Source organism: Misgurnus anguillicaudatus, chromosome 11, assembly GCF_027580225.2.
Source record: "Misgurnus anguillicaudatus chromosome 11, ASM2758022v2, whole genome shotgun sequence".
Lineage (NCBI taxonomy): Eukaryota > Metazoa > Chordata > Actinopteri > Cypriniformes > Cobitidae > Misgurnus > Misgurnus anguillicaudatus.
Genome location: NC_073347.2, coordinates 35,645,748 through 35,651,804, shown reverse-complemented (window position 1 = coordinate 35,651,804; position 6,057 = coordinate 35,645,748).

The window sequence follows — 6,057 nt, the reverse complement described above, 5'->3', positions numbered from 1 at the left end:
TTTCCTTGTTTTAACATGGAACCCAATGGAAATAATGTCTAAATATTTCTTCAAGTGGTGTTATGTTTGAATATGGTGGTGTTCGATTATCTTATGTGTTTCAACTATTGAATTTCAATTGTATCATGCTGTTTTAATGACGTCCAACATGACTGGAGAATTGGAATGCATCTGAAATAACTTGTTTCTAATTTAATTCTATGTTCTGTTTAAAGCCTGGAATACACCACAGGATTTTTGCACCCCGACAAGATTGTAACAGCAAATGCATTGTGCGGTGATCATGCTGAATTCTGACACTGTCAGAAAACTATTGTAGGCTATTTTGGACACAGGAAAACGTCCATCTTTGAACTTCTCCCATGCACCGTACGACACTTTACCACCGAAGAGCCACGATCATAGAAATCGTGATGATCGTTTCACGATGCAAATCTTCGTCTGGGAAAAATCATGCAGTTATGATTCTAAATGATTCTAAATGATAACTTTACAAGGAACTTTTGTCTGGAATTAGGTGCGTACAATCCACTTACCCTGCATCCTCAAGTAAATAGCGAAACATGCATCAACTTTCCATATAACCACATTACACCGGCTGCTAGGATTTAAAACATTATAACAGCGCGGCTGCATACATGAGGCAAGCTATTTTAAAACTATATACATGTTTTTACTCAGACTACGGACATGCAGTTCTATAAGTGCTTTATTTTCAGTGCCTGCATTACCATCAGGCCTCCTTATCGACTTCCAGGAACTCTTATTACAAACGGCTGCAAGGATTTGACATGCATAATTGCTACATGTACAAGAAATTAGCTTTCGTTAGTATTTGGCCGTGCACACTTGCCGCGTGCACGCAGGTCGTCACGTTTCACGACCGCAGTCGTGTATGGTGCGGCTTCGATCGTTGCTGGATTGCCAGTGTGGCGGAGGATCTTTCAACAAATAATTCAGAACTTCTTAAGTGCATATCATGTAAGACTATTTGCACAAAATTGTTACGTTTAATCATGCTATTATGGTTAGTCAAAATTTAAGCTGTAAACTTTCATCTAGAAGGCTATTACGTTCGGAGTACGTCCATCTATCAACTGCACAACCCTACTGGTACCGCGCCTCAGTTCTTGGGGGGTCTTAATTTACATCGTTAACGGAGAATTGTATATAATCATCTGTGTGTCATGGCGAAGCAAGCAAGACAAGGCAATGGGTTATTTCTTAAAACCAAAAGTGCACAAAGCAGAACCAGAATGAAGACCAGAATACAGGACTTAAAAGTGATTGACAGCTAACTTAATCGACAAAGGACAACTGAAACACAAGGACTGTATATATTCACGTTGGGTAAACAAGATATCAAGACACACCTGGAAAACAATCTAGAACAAGGACCAAAGAACTACAGTCATGGATGACATTACAGTACTTCAAATAAAGAGTACAAGACTGGGGAAACCAAAGACACGACAGACACCGTGCAATCTTTAGCATCAGTCAGATTTGTTTGTAACCATCTAATCTTCTCCCTACTTTTATAATGACAATATAAAAGCATGTATACATCAATTGTCTCTCTTCATCAGGAGCCGCGCTCCTAATTTCACCGTATGCAGGAAAACACTATGACATTCAATTCAATAATGGCAAGCAATAATCAAGGTATGTTTAAGCAAATTACTGGTGATGGTGGTGTATTTAACCTTGCTAAATAATGTCCTTTGCCATTTATATCATTTCTTACTCTGGCATATCGTTGCCTTTCAAAGGTCTACGCGGCCTTTTCTCATTAGGCATATCGTTGCTTTCTATGGCCTACGCGGCCAATCTCTGTCTGGCATATCGTTGCCTTCAAAAGCCTACGCGGCATTTTTCTACTAGCCATATTGTTGCCTTCTACGGCCTCTCTCTATCTGGCATATCGCTGCCTGCTATGGCCTACGCGGCCTATTTCTCTGGCATATCGTTGCCTTCCAAAGGCCTACGCGGCCTTTTCCCACTAGGCATATCGTTGCCTTCTGTGGCCTGTGCGGCCTATCTCTGTCTGGCATATCGTTGCCTTCTAAAGCCTATATGGCTTTTCCCACTAGGCATATCGCTGCCTTCTACGGCCTATGCGGCCTATCTCTCTAGCCTATCTCTCTGGGGCATATCGCTGCCTTCTATGGCCTAAGCGGCAATCCCATGGCCTCTTATGGCATCCTTCAATGTCAGTAGATAACAATTTCTCTTATGTTTCAGAAACCTCAAAGAAACACTGGTGGGTACCGATCATTGCGATCACTTTTTGGGGATTAGATTCTGGCCTGTCGTCATCTTCAGACAGGAACCGCAAGAATCCGTGATCCTCGGATTTGAACTATGGTCGGGGCCTACGCCAAAGAACTATACTGTGTTACATTCTAACCTTGGTTGCTAACTACTGTTAAATAAACTCATATATTAAGTCTTAACCTATCTTCGAGTCTTTCTGGTAGAAATGATAGCTTTAGCGTAGCGTTGCGCAAGTTCTACCAGGAAACTCGAATGTTACGTCATTCACTTCACAAGGCGCAATCAATCACTACTGATACTGAGAGTATATAAGCCTCGTACTCACCTGTCTTTGCGTTTGCAGATACTGATGCCAGCATTTACAAACCCACCCTCCCTACCACCATCACCAGGTCGGTTCCGTCCATACTCAAGGGGGATTAGATTCTGGCCTGTCTTCATCTTCAGACAGGAACCGCAAGAATCCGTGATCCTCGGATTTGAACTATGGTCGGGGCCTACGCCAAAGAACTATACTGTGTTACATTCTAACCTTGGTTGCTAACGACTGTTAAATAAACTCATATATTAAGTCTTAACCTATCTTCGAGTCTTTCTGGTAGAACTGTGTATCCTAAATAAGGCAAGGGTGTAGAGTTACATTCAAGCTGTTTTAAGAAAAATTACTGTGACAGAAAAAATCTATGTGCTTTATCCTTGTTTGGGCGCTTATAGCTACATAGTAAATGCCAAACTCATCTCAGTCATTGTGTTGATATTTAGTCAATATTCAGACCTCCCAACCTGAGTTATTCTTCCATCTGGAAGAGATGCTATCAGCACCCATTTCAATCCCATTCTCTTCAATAGAGAGCTTTGCATGTGTTTTCAACCCCATCAATAGTTTATCAGGCTTGTCCATCTACAGACTACGAACAGCCAGAGATAGCTGAATAAAGCTAGAAGATAAATTATATATTTGAAATTGGCTACGAATCCTGCTTTTACATCACCGCATACCCATCAGATACCTTATCGGTTTTAGATTGTGTGCAGTACAAATAGAGATCTACATAGAGATATAAAATCACTCACATTTTTAAAGATTCTTCTCAGCTATGCCATAAATAACCATTTTTGGTTCCTCAAATAACTATTCGGTCAAAGATTCTTATAAAATAATTATTTCTTTCTTATGTTTTTTTAAAATAAAGCAATAAGCCCCAAGAAGCGGTGGGTTACCAGCGGAGTGCCTAAAACCCTCTTTGCTGTTATAAAATGCACTGTAACACCACTGCTTCGCGGGGCTTATTGCTTTTTTTTTAAACGGTTACTTCATTCGCATATTTTTATTCATAAAATGAAACACACATAAGTTATAATTATAATAGTACAAATATTACTCTTCCACCAAACAAAGTTCCTCAGAATCAAGTGTGGTTGCAACAGAGTGCAGCTAAGACACAATGAAAATTTGATTAAAGACTGGGGTGTTTATTTTGTTAAAAAACATTTATCTAATTTATACATTAACATTTATATCGTTCAACTGTTGAAGTGATGATCAAATATACTTGGAAGCATGCTAAACTCTTTCCCCATCAGTGTTTTTTTTTTAAGTTGCCACCAAGTTTTAGTTTAATGCCTTAAAGAAAAATGATCTTCTTTAAATAAACATAAAATATCAAATGAAAGAACAGACGCTCTGCTTTCAAACAACAAAAAAACCTGTTTCATCCTACCTTCATTGGTTCTCTCAAATTTTCAGCTAAAAGCAGAGATAATTCAATTTTTGTAAAAAATCAAAACTTACACAGTGTTTTTAGTGTTGAGTGAATGTGTCAGTGTTTAACTTGTGTAAGATCGCCACCCAGTGGATAAAAGTGGAAATATGAATTTGAGGTAGAAACTCCTCAGAGAACGTTTTCTTTTTATTGATGAGTTGACTTAACAATATTTATTGACATTCGCCATTAATTGTGTAATTGTAGAAAAATGTAAAATATGATTAAAGACTGTGGTGTTTATTTTCATAAATCAGTACGTAGTAACATTGGCGCATTGATACTTTTTTAATGCGATCTGAACCGTGGGTTTACCGGGGTATTTTATGCATTTCAACCAATCAGAATGAAGAACCAGAACAGGCCATTTTATAATAACTTTTTTCAACTACAAGAAACCTTTTGTAAAACAGACAGGCTCTTCGGATTTTAAAGGTTTGATGTAACTATTCAGCCAACAATGGTTCATCTAAGGCACCTTATATTTAAGAGAGTAGAACCAGACCATTTATTTAGGAGTGTCCAAATCTGAAATTGATGTTATATTAAAAAGCACAGGATAAAAGGTACAGCAGTGTACAGAAATGTAAAAATAAATGAAAATAAAAAAAGAGAAAATTTCTGTCGAATTTATGATTAGATTGTCTGTCAAAAAAATATTTAAAAACTTTAACTCACTCCAGCCTTTTTAATTTTGATTTTCACAAAAGTTTCACAAAATGCCTTCCAGGAAAATTTTCTTCTATAAATATATAAACATACAAATATATCAAATAAAAGAACAGACCCTCTGCTTTCAAACAAACAAACATAACGGGAAAAAAGTTTCATCCTTTCTTCATTTGTTCGTTTTTATAAACTCTTAAATATGGGTAGGTTTCTTTAAAAATACAAAATTTGAAGCAAAAAGCTGAAATAATTGTATTTTGTCAAGGAAATTTAGTTGAAGATCAGATGTAGAGCGATAATCAAAACATACACTGAGATTAAAATTAATTCGATTAGTTTTGCTTCAGTTTTTTATAAATTGTGTAAGAGCGCCATCTAGTGGATAATAGCATAATTACAGATTACTGTAAAAACTTGTCAGGAAAGCGTAATTGGCAGAGAAATGTTTTCTCTTAATTGACGTTTTCTCTTAATTCGTCAATGGCGGAGAAAGAGTTAAAATAAAGTGTATTATACAACTGATTGTTAAATGACCTTCCAAACTAAATTTGAGGATAAACACTTGACCCAAAGTTGATCGTGTTTATTTACCAGTATTGACCGTTTGACTGTAAATTATCCAACATACTTGCCAAATATGAAAAGGACAAGTACATGAAATTTAAATATTAATTGAAAGGATCTTGGATTTTTTACAAAGGCTAAGACCAAGAAAATGAGCACAGATGTAGTTTGTAAAAGTCAAAGGTCAATTATACAAAATTGATTCTGATTGGTACAGAAAATCAAAACCTCCACGGTAATGAATGATTTTCATTAAACCCATTAACAAATGATATTACTTCTCCATATACCTCATACATTTGGTACAGTTTTGTGTTTTGGCACATGTGACTGACTCCTTAGAAATGTTGTAGCATTCCTCATTTGTAAGTCACTCTGGGAAAAAGTTGGTAAATGCAAATGAAAACCAAATGTCATTTCAACATGAATTACTTTGAGTGCTTAAATTCTTCAAGAGTACAGAAGTAACGCTTTGGAAATGTCTCACCGCGATCAAACATCACAAGCGGTTCAAGGACTTTCCAAAAACATTTATTATTCAAGCATTTATGGTAAAGTTACATCATTTTTGCAGCTTGTCACTTTATAATACAAATGGACACAAAAATTAACCTGAAAAAACTTTGATCAGAGAATCATTTAGCATAATGTCTGGATATCACGTCTATGGCTCATCTCCATAATGAAGAGCACCTGGATAAACGGGTGCATCAGTGATTCCCAGAGCATTCCCTTCATTCTCAGTAGCCAATCCTAGCACAGCGCCCGGTTTCAACTTCGACCC